Here is a 16,747-nt window from a genome sequence, read left to right as displayed (position 1 = left end):
CCATTGTAATCGAGGATCCAAAGTCACAAGAGAGTTGGACCGTAAATGGTCAAAGACTCAAAGTTTACCATGGTGGCGACATAAATCGTGATGTGGATGTCGTGTCTCTATTTAAACCGGGCTAATCAGTGGACCGTCAAGCTCAAACGACGTTAAACAAAGCGCTTGTTGGGAGGCAACCCAACGTTGTAAGTCCGTATTTTAATTTTTTTTCTGCTGTGTGAGTTTTTGCTGTGTTAAATTTTGAAAAAAATTGGGTTCTGGTTTTTACAGTTCGCCCCGCGAACTGAATTCACAGCTTCAGTTCGCGCCGCGAACAAAGTTCGCCCCGCGAACAGTAAATAACAGAACTAATTTTTTTTTGAAATTTCCTTCAGTTCGCCCCACGAACAAAGTTCGCCCCGCGAACTGAAAAAAAAAAAAAAAAAAACTTTTGTTTCATGTCATTTTCGTTTCATTCCTATTTTCACGAACTTAGGAGATTCTTTCAACAACCTCGCTACTCCACGTCCAAACCTCCAAATTTCAAAACTTCCCCTCTCCATTCCCTTCCTAAGAGGATTTTGTTGATTATGCTAAGTGGCCTGAGGGCAAGCCAATTTTTTTTTTGGGGGTGCAGGAGGTGGTGTAAACCATGGCGATGAGTTGAAGGAAGATTGAGGAGTTTGTTGAATTTTAGAGTGTATCTTGATAATTGCATGAATACTTTTTGAAATTTAAGTGTGTTTTAATCAAATATTGGTTTGCCAACATTTTTGTTTAATTGTTCTTACTCATAAGTCAAGCTTTAAGCAACCGAGAAATGATCGCAAAGAAAGAAGCATAGGACACTTCGAGTGGTGATGATAAGAATTAGTGTCGGCATTTCAAGGTACACTTTATCGCTTTCTTGACTTAACATGAGTAGTTTGATGGTGTGTGCAAATTCCATGTCATAAATTCATTGAAGTATATGTCATTTTTGAATCAAAATAGAACTTAGCCAGTTGTGAGGAGACTTTCCATTGTACACTAAAAAGCGGGAAACCGAGCATTGTTTTAACTCATTCTTATCATGCTAAATCATGCATCAATCCATTTTTGTGTGAAATTTTTGAAAATGATAGAGGCATTGTTTGTGAGAAAAACCACTTGACCAAAAAGTTTGAATCAACTAACCTTGTGAGGAATAATCCTTAGTTAACCCCCTTTGAGCTTAATTTAGGATTCATTTGATTGATCATTGTAAAATCAATTGAAAATTGTGGAATAAATGAATCCTAATTTCTTTCGTATCAGTTGAAACCTCAAACCGAGTTGTTTGCAAAATTTTGCCTTTTGCTTATGTCTAAGTAGGGAGCATTATTGAATAAATTTGGTTTTGGAATCTAAAGTTGGGGAGAGTAAAGTGAAAAGTTGATTAGAAACTTGGAAAAGTGAGTTTCTATGAAAGGGTAAAAATATGAAAAGAAACAAGAAAAAGAAATCACCCTTGAAACCATAGAGCATAGAAAAAATTAGAAAAAGAAAAGCAAAGGAAATGCTCATGGTTGTGTGGATTTGAAAAGAAAAAGAAAAAGAAAAAGATAGGGATCAAAGAAAGGGAAATTGTGTAGAGTGAATCTTTGGGAATGCTCCCTTAGGATAGGCAATTTGGTTGAATTGTCTTAATCATATCCTTTCTTGTAACCTAAGCCACATTACAACCTTTGAAAGACCTCTTGATTCTCATTTTTCACATGATTTGGTACTTGTTGTGATAACCGCATGATTTGAGTTGTTGTTGATTTAATTGCTTGGATGAGTGAAAGTAACCCTTCATGTTATTCATCATTATTATGATGTGTGTGTAAGCTTGATTCAATTCTGACATATATGGCTTTGAATTCCTTGGAATGATTTTTGCACTTTACCATTTCCCTTATTCATATTTTGTCTAGAATTGAGATAGGTGAATTGAGAAAATGCCAAACACTTTTGAACCATTTGAATGTTCTTGGTAAATCCTTGTTTCAATCTTTTGTGTCATTGCTTTGATTGTAAGGGTGGGAACTTTTGTTTAGGGACAAACAAAATGCTAAGTTGGGGAGAGTTGTTAGGGACCAATTAGTACTACTTTTTATACCATTTTATTGGTCCCTTTTACCAAGTTTTGATGTAATTACACACTTTTATTCTCACTATTTTGTATAAATGCAATTAGGTTTAATTTATTTTGTTTTGAATAGTTATTTCACATATTTGTTAGTTTTGTAGAATTTTTGGATGAGAAAGCTTTGGATTGCAGCATCATAATATGGAAGATTTTGGATGAAGCTTGCAAAACAAGGAAACTGAGGCAGCTTCAGTTCGCCCCGCGAACAAAGTTCGCCCCGCGAACTGCATGACAGGACCAGTTCGCCCCGCGAACAAAGTTCGCCCCGCGAACCCTGCGAATCCAGCAAACTGATTTTTGGGTCAAAAGTGCTGTTTTGAAGGCCAGCTGTTTTTGCCATTTTGGGTCTGCCTTGGAATTGCTTTTCTGCTTTAGATGACAATGTCCAATTAGGGAAATGTCAACCTTTTTTGGTAGAGACAAAATACATTAACCTAGGGGATGGAAACATTATTGACTATCATTCATACATTGTTCTAGAGAGCTTTTGTAATAGAGAAAAACAGAGTTTTTCTTCTAAAAACCTTCTGCTTTGTAACAATGGTGATGAGGAGCTAAACTCCCTTTTGTCAAGATTGCAGGTAGTAGCTATTCTCATCTATCTATGTATTCACTTTGATTTATATATGAGATAGAGATTGTTGATGTATTGATTACTGTTTTTGCCTTAAGTTGAAAACCAGATTTGAGTAGTTGTCGAGAGAGATTACTCGAGTTTAGACATAAAACAGATTTTCAAGTAGTGAATAAGTTGTAGAGATAGACTTATTCATTACTATTCGTTGATATTGAACATTAAAGGTTGCTATATTGATAGTTAGGTGGAGAGATCGTCTAAGGATCAATATAGTAATTATCACGATTTCATTTAGACATAAATGACTTTGAGAGGATATTTGAACATCATCAATAATCTTGAATCTAATTATTTATCATAGGGAATCATAGATATTTGAAATAGTGAACTCCAATCTTGCCAAGCTTTTATAATTGTCCAAAACCACTTAATAGTCTTTGTTAACTTTCACTCACAAAATATTTCTCCAAACAAAACAACCCTGTTACTTTCTTAACTTATAACATTTGAATTATAGAACGGCGGTAATATTACCCAATCTCTGTGGATACGATACAAAAATATTTGCCAAAGATATACTCTTTCAACAAATTGGCGCCGTTGCCGGGGATTGGTGTCGATATTACAAGCATTGCAATAATTCATTGTTTTAAGTTTTGTTACTTTTATTGTTATCCCTCTTTTGTTTCACTTGGTTTGTTAGTTTTGAAGATTCTAGTGCATGCGAGGAAAAGCAACTGAGGAGCAACTTCAATTCGATCCTGAAATTGAAAGAACACTTCGGAAGCTCAATAGCAAAACACGAAGAAGAAGGAAACTAGCCGAAGAGAGGAACCAGAGAGAAGAAGCATCTACTTCCGCACTTGTTCAAATCGAAGAAGTGGTTGTAGAGGCTTGTAAAGGAAACATGGCGGATGACAATCGTACCGAAATGTCCGCTAATAGTCCAAGAAGGAATGCTCAATTTGCCCGTGGAGGAAGAAATACGGAGATGAAGACCGGAATCCTCCAACTTCTCTATGCAAATCCATTCACCGGAATGGATCATGAAGATCCGTACTCCTATCTCATCAAATTCTATGAGATTGCGGGTTCGACGGGAATTGATGAAGCGGGTGAAGAAGCATTATTCAAGAGGATGTTCCCACACTCCTTAGTGGGAAAGGCAAAAGAGTGGTACCTTGATCAAGCAGCAAGAGTTATGACGGATTGGAATTTGTTAGAAGAAAAGTTCTTAGAAAGATATTTCCCTCAATCCCGATTCATGGAAGCCAAAACGGCTATTGCGGTATTCACTCAAGGAAGCAACGAGTCTTTAAATGAGGCTTGGGAAAGATTCAAGTCAATGTTGAGAAAATGCAAGGGTCATGGTTTTGATGAGCTCACTCAAATCCATATTTTTCTAAATGGGCTCCAATCAACTCACAGAACACTTTTGGATGCTACCGCGGGTGGCTCTCTTATGTCAAAAACTGCGGAAGAAGCTAACGTTATTATTGACCGGATGGCACTCAATGATCGTCAAAGTCAACATGACCGTAGTCCTTCACAACGTAAACCGGGAGTTCTTGAATTAAATACCAATGATGCCATCCTTGCTCAAAACAAGTTACTCTCTCAACAAGTGGAGCTTCTCACTCAACAAATGGCCAAGCTTCCACAGCAAATGAAGGAGATTCAAAGTTCTCAAGTTCGACATCAAGTAGCATGTTGCGAGTTATGCCAAGGAGATCATCCTACTGGTTTTTGCCCTCCGCTAGAAGAAGTGAGTTATGTGAACAATCAAAATCAAGGCTATCAAAGGAACAATCAAGGTTACCAACCAACAAGGTTCAACAATCAAAATTTTCAGCAGCAAAGTCCTTATCAACACCCTAATTCTCAAGGCCAACAATCGCAAGGAGGAAATTCCAAGCTAGAGGACACTCTTCAACAATTCATGCAAGCTTCCATGGCAAATCAGAAGAGTAATGAAGCAGCAATCAAGAATTTGGAAAATCAAATAGGTCAACTTGCGAAACAACTGTCGGAACAAACTGCAGGATCTTCTTTCTCCGCTAATACTCAAACTAATCCAAAGGAGCATTGCAAAGCAATTTTTACTAGAAGCGGTAGAGAGTTGACAAGTAAAAAAGGTGAGGAAATTACAGTTGAGAATGATATGGATGCTGTGATGGAAAATGAGGATGTGGCTTGTGGGAAGAAGAAAGTGGTAGAAACTGCTCAGTTCGCGCCGCGATCTCCCTTCGCGCCGCGAAAACAGCAGAACCAACAACTGATGGAAGAGCAGCGGTGTGAAGCGGAAATGAATAAGGAAATCGAACCAAGAAATAAGAAAAAAGGAGACAAAGGAGTGAATGTCATTCCAGTTCAACATCTACCATATCCGCACGCACCATCAAAGAAGGATAACGCTAGACACTATGCACGGTTTATGGACATCTTCAAGCAGCTTCAAATCAACATTCCATTTGCTGATGCATTAGAACAAATGCCACGGTATGCCAAGTTCATGAAGGACATTCTTACAAAGAAAAGGAGACACGTGGAAGACGAGACCATACTACTTGATGCACGGTGTAGTGCTATCATCCAAAAGACTCTCCCAAGGAAGGAGTCCGATCCGGGCCGGGTTGTTCTACCGGTGACCATTGGAAGCACATACACTGGAAATGGTTTGATTGACTTGGGCTCTAGTATAAATTTAATCCCTTTCTCCATTGTTAAAAGATTAGGGAATGTTGAGATTAAATCGACGAGAATGACTTTACAACTAGCCGACAAGTCTACCACTTTACCATACGGAATTGCTAAAGACATGTTAGTGAAGGTGGACAAATTCTTGTTTCCGGTAGATTTCGTAATAGTGGAGATGGATGAGGACCGTGATGTGCCCCTAATTCTTGGAAGACCTTTTATGAAAACAGCTCGGATGATGATTGACGTAGATGATGGACTAATGAAGGTGAGAGTGCAAGACGAAGAGGTGACCTTTAATCTTTTTAAAGCTATGAAGCATCCGCATGACAAACATGATTCATTCCGAAATGATGCAATTGAAGAAAAATACCATGATGGAAAGGCCCGTCGCAAGGAGTTTCATGTCGGATAAATGGTACTGCTTTTCAAATCAAGGTTCAAGTTATTACCGGGTAAGCTGAAGCCAAAAGGGTCAGGACCGTTCGTTGTCAAGGAAGTACGGAATTGTGGAGCCATTGTAATCGAGGATCCAAAGTCACAAGAGAGTTGGACCGTAAATGGTCAAAGACTCAAAGTTTACCATGGTGGCGACATAAATCGTGATGTGGATGTCGTGTCTCTATTTAAACCGGGCTAATCAGTGGACCGTCAAGCTCAAACGACGTTAAACAAAGCGCTTGTTGGGAGGCAACCCAACGTTGTAAGTCCGTATTTTAATTTTTTTTCTGCTGTGTTAAATTTTGAAAAAAATTGGGTTCTGGTTTTTACAGTTCGCCCCGCGAACTGAATTCACAGCTTCAGTTCGCGCCGCGAACAAAGTTCGCCCCGCGAACAGTAAATAACAGAACTAATTTTTTTTGAAATTTCCTTCAGTTCGCCCCACGAACAAAGTTCGCCCCGCGAACTGAAAAAAAAAAAAAAAAAAACTTTTGTTTCATGTCATTTTCGTTTCATTCCTATTTTCACGAACTTAGGAGATTCTTTCAACAACCTCGCTACTCCACGTCCAAACCTCCAAATTTCAAAACTTCCCCTCTCCATTCCCTTCCTAAGAGGATTTTGTTGATTATGCTAAGTGGCCTGAGGGCAAGCCAATTTTTTTTGGGGGGTGCAGGAGGTGGTGTAAACCATGGCGATGAGTTGAAGGAAGATTGAGGAGTTTGTTGAATTTTAGAGTGTATCTTGATAATTGCATGAATACTTTTTGAAATTTAAGTGTGTTTTAATCAAATATTGGTTTGCCAACATTTTTGTTTAATTGTTCTTACTCATAAGTCAAGCTTTAAGCAACCGAGAAATGATCGCAAAGAAAGAAGCATAGGACACTTCGAGTGGTGATGATAAGAATTAGTGTCGGCATTTCAAGGTACACTTTATCGCTTTCTTGACTTAACATGAGTAGTTTGATGGTGTGTGCAAATTCCATGTCATAAATTCATTGAAGTATATGTCATTTTTGAATCAAAATAGAACTTAGCCAGTTGTGAGGAGACTTTCCATTGTACACTAAAAAGCGGGAAACCGAGCATTGTTTTAACTCATTCTTATCATGCTAAATCATGCATCAATCCATTTTTGTGTGAAATTTTTGAAAATGATAGAGGCATTGTTTGTGAGAAAAACCACTTGACCAAAAAGTTTGAATCAACTAACCTTGTGAGGAATAATCCTTAGTTAACCCCCTTTGAGCTTAATTTAGGATTCATTTGATTGATCATTGTAAAATCAATTGAAAATTGTGGAATAAATGAATCCTAATTTCTTTCGTATCAGTTGAAACCTCAAACCGAGTTGTTTGCAAAATTTTGCCTTTTGCTTATGTCTAAGTAGGGAGCATTATTGAATAAATTTGGTTTTGGAATCTAAAGTTGGGGAGAGTAAAGTGAAAAGTTGATTAGAAACTTGGAAAAGTGAGTTTCTATGAAAGGGTAAAAATATGAAAAGAAACAAGAAAAAGAAATCACCCTTGAAACCATAGAGCATAGAAAAAATTAGAAAAAGAAAAGCAAAGGAAATGCTCATGGTTGTGTGGATTTGAAAAGAAAAAGAAAAAGAAAAAGATAGGGATCAAAGAAAGGGAAATTGTGTAGAGTGAATCTTTGGGAATGCTCCCTTAGGATAGGCAATTTGGTTGAATTGTCTTAATCATATCCTTTCTTGTAACCTAAGCCACATTACAACCTTTGAAAGACCTCTTGATTCTCATTTTTCACATGATTTGGTACTTGTTGTGATAACCGCATGATTTGAGTTGTTGTTGATTTAATTGCTTGGATGAGTGAAAGTAACCCTTCATGTTATTCATCATTATTATGATGTGTGTGTAAGCTTGATTCAATTCTGACATATATGGCTTTGAATTCCTTGGAATGATTTTTGCACTTTACCATTTCCCTTATTCATATTTTGTCTAGAATTGAGATAGGTGAATTGAGAAAATGCCAAACACTTTTGAACCATTTGAATGTTCTTGGTAAATCCTTGTTTCAATCTTTTGTGTCATTGCTTTGATTGTAAGGGTGGGAACTTTTGTTTAGGGACAAACAAAATGCTAAGTTGGGGAGAGTTGTTAGGGACCAATTAGTACTACTTTTTATACCATTTTATTGGTCCCTTTTACCAAGTTTTGATGTAATTACACACTTTTATTCTCACTATTTTGTATAAATGCAATTAGGTTTAATTTATTTTGTTTTGAATAGTTATTTCACATATTTGTTAGTTTTGTAGAATTTTTGGATGAGAAAGCTTTGGATTGCAGCATCATAATATGGAAGATTTTGGATGAAGCTTGCAAAACCAGGAAACTGAGGCAGCTTCAGTTCGCCCCGCGAACAAAGTTCGCCCCGCGAACTGCATGACAGGACCAGTTCGCCCCGCGAACAAAGTTCGCCCCGCGAACCCTGCGAATCCAGCAAACTGATTTTTGGGTCAAAAATGCTGTTTTGAAGGCCAGCTGTTTTTGCCATTTTGGGTCTGCCTTGGAATTGCTTTTCTGCTTTAGATGACAATGTCCAATTAGGGAAATGTCAACCTTTTTTGGTAGAGACAAAATACATTAACCTAGGGGATGGAAACATTATTGACTATCATTCATACATTGTTCTAGAGAGCTTTTGTAATAGAGAAAAACAGAGTTTTTCTTCTAAAAACCTTCTGCTTTGTAACAATGGTGATGAGGAGCTAAACTCCCTTTTGTCAAGATTGCAGGTAGTAGCTATTCTCATCTATCTATGTATTCACTTTGATTTATATATGAGATAGAGATTGTTGATGTATTGATTACTGTTTTTGCCTTAAGTTGAAAACCAGATTTGAGTAGTTGTCGAGAGAGATTACTCGAGTTTAGACATAAAACATATTTTCAAGTAGTGAATAAGTTGTAGAGATAGACTTATTCATTACTATTCGTTGATATTGAACATTAAAGGTTGCTATATTGATAGTTAGGTGGAGAGATCGTCTAAGGATCAATATAGTAATTATCACGATTTCATTTAGACATAAATGACTTTGAGAGGATATTTGAACATCATCAATAATCTTGAATCTAATTATTTATCATAGGGAATCATAGATATTTGAAATAGTGAACTCCAATCTTGCCAAGCTTTTATAATTGTCCAAAACCACTTAATAGTCTTTGTTAACTTTCACTCACAAAATATTTCTCCAAACAAAACAACCCTGTTACTTTCTTAACTTATAACATTTGAATTATAGAACGGCGGTAATATTACCCAATCTCTGTGGATACGATACAAAAATATTTGCCAAAGATATACTCTTTCAACACACATCTCTTTTGCAAAGTCTCTCTAGTCGGAATAATCCCATTGGGTAACAACTCTTTTTTTTATGTCAATCTCCCAAATACGTCGGAGGTTCTGGAATTTGTTGTTGCATGCCGAACTACAGTTTTACCCGGTCACTCTAGTGCATCTCCATAGTACTGAATTGGATAATTGGTGTATTTGTTGTCCAAACTGCAGCATCGTCATGGTTAACCTGATGATCAAGACCCAGATATGGCCTCCAGATAAACTGTACAATAATACGATACGATTAGATGATAAATAATTTGATATGTATTTTTAAATTAAAATAGAGTTGTGTAGGAGTATTACATCGTCGTGTCCAATGTGGTCCAATAGATTGCGATAGAATACTATAGCGTGTTTCGGACACCTATTGTAGTTCATCCCCCTAACTGACCACCTAGATCAAAAAATTGAAAAATATTATTTATAGTTAATTGTAATATAAAGTATAATTAATTAAATGGTAAAGTGTTAAACTTACTTTGTTGCAAACGGGAACATGAATGTGTTCTCGTTTACCGGGGCGAGTGACGACATTCTTGACCAACCTCATGCTTGTAGCAAATACCCACATGAATAAAAATTACAAGTATTTTTTTTTACATTTTTATACATTGCACTATATAAATGGGTCATCACAGTTGAACCCCAACTATATTTGTTTACCTTATTAATGTTGCGTAACAACGGTAAATACATAATATTTACTGTATTACATGTACTTTTTGGAAATAAAAAATTATCAAATAAAATCATAATATAACATCGTGCTTTAATTATTTTTCCTTACTTGGTTGATTCTTCGGACAATATTATACTCGCATAATATTGTTTAAGATATTTTAAATTTATACCTTGCCCCCTAGCTTGACCGGATGACTCTCCCTTAGTTTGGTCGTCACCCAAAGGGGCGCCCAATAATTCATTGCAGATAGAGTTGTCTTGATTAACTCTACCATTCACGACCTTACCATCTATACGGAGACCCAACAACATGTATACGTCCTCAAATGTGACGGTACACTCACCGAAAGGAATGTGAAATGTGTGGGTCTCGGGTCTCCATCTCTCCAACAAAGCAAGAATGAATTTGTAGTCCACCGAGTACGAGACTATGTTGAGAAGATTTTCAAATCGACATCCTCTAATATATGGTTCTATCAAAGGATCGTGGGGTACATATTCATGTATACGGCATCGAAAATGCTTTGGGTCCTAATAACACATAAGTAAGAAATACAATAAGAAGAAGTAATATATAATAAAAACATAAATAAGAAAGATATACGAAATAAATATGAAATAAGTAAAAAAGAGAGTGATAACATACAAATCTCAAGATATTCTCGAGTGTTCCTTTATGTTCATCACCCATAGTCAACAGAGACATAATGTTGCAGAGGTTAAGTGTTGCAGAGCTTGAGTGTGGCAGAGAAAGAGTGTGGTAAAGAAAGAATGTAAATGACTAGTGTTACAGATGATTAGATATTGTGATTTGAAACCCTATTTATAGATGAGGAAGTCTTACTAGGTTTGTAACCTACGCAGCATGTGATTGGATGCATGCATGGCAAAGTGTAGGAGTAGCCATAGCCTTAGGCGCATGCATGTGAATATTCACATGCAAGGTCACATGCGCCAAGAGAAGTGGTACATGCATGTGAATATTCACATGCAATGAAAAGGCGCCCATGGTATTGTCGCCTAGGTTACTTTTTCATGAAGAGGTGCCCATGGTATTGGCGCCTAGGTTGCTTTATGCGCCTAGGGAATGGACGCCTGTTTGGACTATTAGGGCAGAGATTCTTGTGAAATTCCTTGTGTGCAGGCACATGCTTTGTGTGTGCAGAGATTCTAACAGGCGCATGCATTGTGTGTTCTTGTCTCTGCATGCATTCTTTTCTCTGCATGGTCAAGTCTGTGCAGATGAATTGCGTGATCAATGCATTCAACGTTTGCAGAAAACCAGGTAAAGTTTTATCAGAAGAAGATTCGAGATGATGATGATGTTCAGCATATTTTTTTCAGTCACCAACAATCTGGGTACTACAATATAGAGTTATATATATTACCACAACAACAACAAGTGTCTCAGTTCATTGATCAGTCACAAGTGGTTTTTGAAACTGATGACGACGAACAAGCTGAGGTGAATGTTGCAGATGACGAAGAAGAAGAAGCCGAGATCTTGGTTGATTCAATGGTGAACGCTGATGACGAAGAGGAGCCATTACCAGCTAGTCATGTATATTGTCCACCTCAACACATGACAAGGTTGAATTTGGGTTCTAATGAACCTTCATCAGATATATGGTACAATCCTTATGTACAAATGCAAGGATCTTTGAAACAAGGAGATACATTTCGCACAAAAGAAGATTGTGTAAAAGCCATTAAAAAATTTCACATGGAACTATTAGCTGATTTCAGAGTTGATAGAACTAATGCATTGAGGTAAAAAATTTATTGTCCGAATGAGCACTGCCTTTTCAGGTTGTCAGCTTCGTACCGGAAGCGGAGCGATTCTTGGGAGATTGGATCCATTGGTCCAATTCACACATGCATGCTGTAAGACCCAATGCAAGACCATCGGAAACTAAGCTCTCAGCTAGTATGCAATGAAATATTGTCTGTCATTGGCGACAATTCGGCGTTAAAGGTAAGTACAATAATCTCGCATATTGTAGCACAATATCAGTACATTCCATCATATAGGAAGGCATGGATAGCTAGGATAAAGGCTGTTGAAAAAGTGTTTGGCAATTGGGAGGAGTCTTACAAACAACTTCCAAAATACCTGTTGGCTCTAAAACAATATGCTCCAGGTACTATTGTCAAGTTGGAAAGGTTGCCCGTGTATACACCAGACGGGACGTGTGCTACTGGAAATGGAATATTCCACCGTCTCTTCTAGGCGTATCAACCATGCATCATAGGTTTTTCTTTCTGTAAACCTATTATACAAATTGATGGTACATGGTTGTATGGAAAATACAAAGGAACATTACTGATGGCAGTGGCACAAGATGGCAACAACAACATTTTTCCAATCGCCTTTGCCCTTGTTGAAGGGGAGACTGCTGAGGGATGAAGTATTTTCCTAAGAAATCTTCGATTTCACATTGCACCTCAGCCTAACTTATGTTTGATCTCCGAAAGACACCCTTCAATCATCAGTGCATATAATAACATTGATAATGGCTGGCAAGATCCTCCTTCGATGCATGTCTTATGTATTAGACATATTGCTCAGAATTTTATGCGGGAGATCAAAGACAAAATATTGTGGAAGAAGGTTGTCAACGTAGGTTATGCATTATCAGAACCTTCTTTCAAACATTGTCGTGAAGAAATAAGATTATTAAACGCAGATACAATACGGTAGATCGATAACATTCCATTGGAGAAGTGGACTAGAGCATACGACAACGGTCAATGTTGGGGCCACGTGACAACAAATCTTGTGGAATCAATGAACTTCGTCTTTAAAGGCATCTGTAACCTACCTATAACCTCTTTGGTGCAGACAACATATTTCAGGCTAGGGGCGCTAATTGAGACCAGACATTCCAAATGGAGTTCAGTGTTGCAATCTGGGCAGTTGTTCAGTGATGCTTCAATGAAATTCATTAGACATGTAGCTGCCAAATCAAACACACATGTGGTCACGGTGTTTGACCGTACTAAAGGTTGGTATAGTGTTGTTGAGTCCATGGATCACAATGAGGGTATGCCAATGGGACAGTACAGAGTCGAACTAGATAGAGGTTGGTGCGACTGCGGAAAGTTCCAAGCCTTCCGTACGCCCTGCTCCCATGTCATTGTGGCATGTTCAAAGGTTCGAAGGGATTCATCCTACTTGCTATCTGACGTTTACAAAGTCACCAGCCTATCAAATGTTTATAAAATTAGTTTTTCTGTAGTGGCAAAAGAGGATTACTGGCCAGAATATCAAGGGGACATATATGGCACAATGAAGTTATGTGAAGGAAGAAAAAGGGTCGCCCAAACAGTTCGAACCGAAATGGATACGGCGAACAGAATGGTTAGATTATGTAGTTCATGTCGTCAGTCAGGTCACAATCGTATTAACTGTCCTAGTGTTGGAACGAGCACAACCAGATAAATTCACACGTATCTTTGTTGCAATATATGAAAAACTAAATTTATTTCATATTATAAGTTTGTGAGGAAAAAATCATTACATAAACAACAACACAAACAATTAAAACAACTACAATACAATAATTAATCGATTACAACCATCAAAACAATTTTGAACATGTAATGCATCATCCTATGAACGTCTCGGTCGGTCTTAATATCTACACATTCACGCACTTCTCCATTTTGGTTGAATGTGGACACAAGTCATTGGATTCTTCTAATCCTTTCACCATCTCCAATTTCTCCATCTAACCAACTGTTCAATGTCCGATTAAGACGTCCAAACGAATATATATTCCAAAGTCGAATCTTTATCGGAGACGCAACGACGGAAAATATTAAATCGGCATTTCGCTTGTGAATATATTCAGACATGGTTAAAACTCAAAGACTTGAAGGAGAGTGAAGTTGAATGAGAGAAAATGTGGTTGTATGGTAAGAGTTGTGAAAAATATTGCATACAGGGCGAGATATTTATACAGAGGAGCTAGAAAATGCATGCGCCAAAGGGCTAGGTGCCTCACATGTCAAGACATATAGACGCCAGAGGCATTGTCGCCTCTTCATGAGTCAAAGGCATGCGCCAGAGGCATTGGCATTGGCGTCTCTTCATGAGGCATCCAATGCATGCGCCACTCAAGCTGACGCTTCCTCATAAGGGAAAATGGATTTGCCAGTTCATCTAGCGCATATGTTTTGAAAGGTGGTTATTTTAAAAAAAAAATGAAAAAATGATTATTTTGTAAAAAGAAAAAAAGATACTGATTATTTAAAAAAAAATCATCAGTATTCTGCTAATTTCAATTGATAATTTTAAATAATTTGTATAATATGGTAGAGTAATACTCATTCCATTTTAAAATAAATTTTTTTTAAAGTTGTTGCATATAAATTAAAAAAAAAATAATGAAAGAAAGAATAAATTTAATAATTTTACAAAATTATCTTTAATTATTATTGGTTACACATATATTATCATAAACGCAAAGTGAGATTTATTGGTTACACATATATTATCATAAATGCAAAACATTTATTTTAAGACAGATGAAGTATATTCTTATTAGATGATATTTGTAAAAGAAAATTAAATTTTCAGAACATGTCCATTAAATCCTTTAATTATTTTATTTCATTATAAAATTGAAATTTGAATTTATTTAATATTGTGTTTATTTTTACCTCTTATTGTTCTATTTATTTACATCAATTATATTTTGTTTTTATTATTTTATTTCATTATAAAATTAAAATTTAAAGTTTTTTTAATAATCTCTCACAGATTTAATACAAGTCACTTTTATAAGATAAATTCGATTTGAAATTAATAAATTTATTTAAAGAAAAGGTTAATTAGATATGACTTTTTTTTAATATTTTAATTTTATTATAGAAATTGCAACAATTTTTTTTTTTTGAAATCAAATACTTTATTATAAATTTTAAAAACGCAAAGAACACTAAGAACCTAGCAGGGCTAAAAACAAATTAAGCCATCAAAAATCTTCGTATGTGGTGTCTTAGTCTGTTTAGTCCAAGCTCGATACACTATAGCATCAATGATTTGGTTACAGACATTATGACTGCTAGGATTTCTATTAAAGCAGTTTTGGTTCATATACTTCCATGCACAGGTATAAACTAAGTTAGCATAATGAGCTTTCTTAATCTTGAAATTTTGAAACACAAATTGAACAACTTATTGTTTTAAAACTCCTCTTTATAATAATTTAATTAAATCATATTTTTAAAATTGGATTAATTAGATAAAAATATTTTTAAACTTTGGTCTTTGGTACTATATATGTCCTAAAATAAAAGTCTTTTTAATTAAAAAAATTGTCTTAAAATAAATGTCTTTTTACTTTTCCAATGCAACACTGATTATATTTTATCAAATTTATCTTTAATTATTATTGTCTTCACTACTTTATAATAATTATATCATATTATATAGCTATGACAATGTATAATAAGTAAATAGGAACAGTTTTGTAAAATTATCATATTTATTCATTCAATCTTTAGTTTTCTTAAACGTAAAACCTTTAAAAGACTTTTATCCATTCCATTAAATAGAGTACAACTTATTTCTTCTAAAACTATTTTTTACAAAAACAAATATAATTAAAATATTTTAATAATCAAATTATTTTAAAAGAATTGATTAAATAGACAAGTTTTTAATTATATTTTTATTCAATTAACCATTCCATTAAATCTACATTAAAGGCTATGATTTAAAGTAATTTAAAAAATTTATATATATACTCTAAGAGTAAGTTTTGTTAACTTACTCAAAATCATAGATTTTGAATCGAATCTAATCTAAGGTTAATTAACTAAAAAGATTAATTTAATCATTAAATTAGATTCAATTCAAAGGCTATTATTTGGAGTAAATTAAAAAAAAGTACTCTTAGAGTAAGTTGATCTCATATATATATATATATATATATATATATATATATATATATATATATATATATAATATATATATATATATATATATATATATATATATATATATATATATATATTCAGATTATAGATGGTAAACAAACATTTCTACCTCGTTTAAGTCTGTCCCACAAAAGACATCAAAAAATAAGGAGGGATGGAGCAAGCATCTTCGAGAGTGCAGACTTATTACCTTTACACATCCCGCAAAAAAGTGAGGGTTTGGTGGGACGGATTTGCGGCCATTGAACCTTTTAAGCCTAAAAATTACAAAATTGTATGTAAAAGTATGCACCTGCAAAAAACCGTAAAAAATGGTGTGGGGCGGGACAAGCACATTAAAGGATGTGGGTCTAAGACTTTGGTTTATCCCGAAAAAAGTGCAGGCAAAAAGAGCATATATGAGTGATCATATATGTTCTGCCACCCCTACTTGAAATAAGATTACCCAATTATAAGGTGTATGATATTTGATGAGTGGTTGTAGAAAGGGGTAGGAATAAGTCAAACCTACTAGAATTTTGGCTGACCTATTTATCAAAAATGGTAAGCATGGACTTTTAAAAAAACCTATATATTTATGTTGTAATATGCCTTAATATCTCAAGTGAGAAAAGAAAAGTAAAAAACATATTTAGGTACTGACGATTTTTTGGGCATTTTCACGAATCCATGTGTTAATGGGTCATATTTTGGGCGTGTTAAGGTTTTTTATTTATTATTAATGTTTTTCTCTTTGTTATAATACAAGTTGCAAAAGTGTATAAGGTTGAAATCCTAGTGAGAAGCAAAAAGTAAAAATTATTAGAAATTATAATTATATTTTTGGGATTTTGCAGCCTTTTAAGGTTATCAAAGAGGTTGGTAGATATTGTAAACACATTTGAT

The 16,747-nt window shown here is 35.3% G+C and overlaps 1 pseudogene; it reads right to left on the bottom strand.

The window, feature by feature from the left end:
* Nucleotides 1–16,747, bottom strand: part of LOC127129717 (transcription elongation factor SPT6 homolog) — a 40,092-nt pseudogene that overhangs the window by 14,987 nt on the left and 8,358 nt on the right.

The sequence above is a fragment of the Lathyrus oleraceus genome, chromosome 3, assembly GCF_024323335.1.
Source record: "Lathyrus oleraceus cultivar Zhongwan6 chromosome 3, CAAS_Psat_ZW6_1.0, whole genome shotgun sequence".
NCBI classification, from domain to species: Eukaryota; Viridiplantae; Streptophyta; class Magnoliopsida; order Fabales; family Fabaceae; genus Lathyrus; species Lathyrus oleraceus.
Note: the sequence above shows the minus strand (reverse complement) of the source record. Positions and strands in the feature narration are given on the sequence as shown.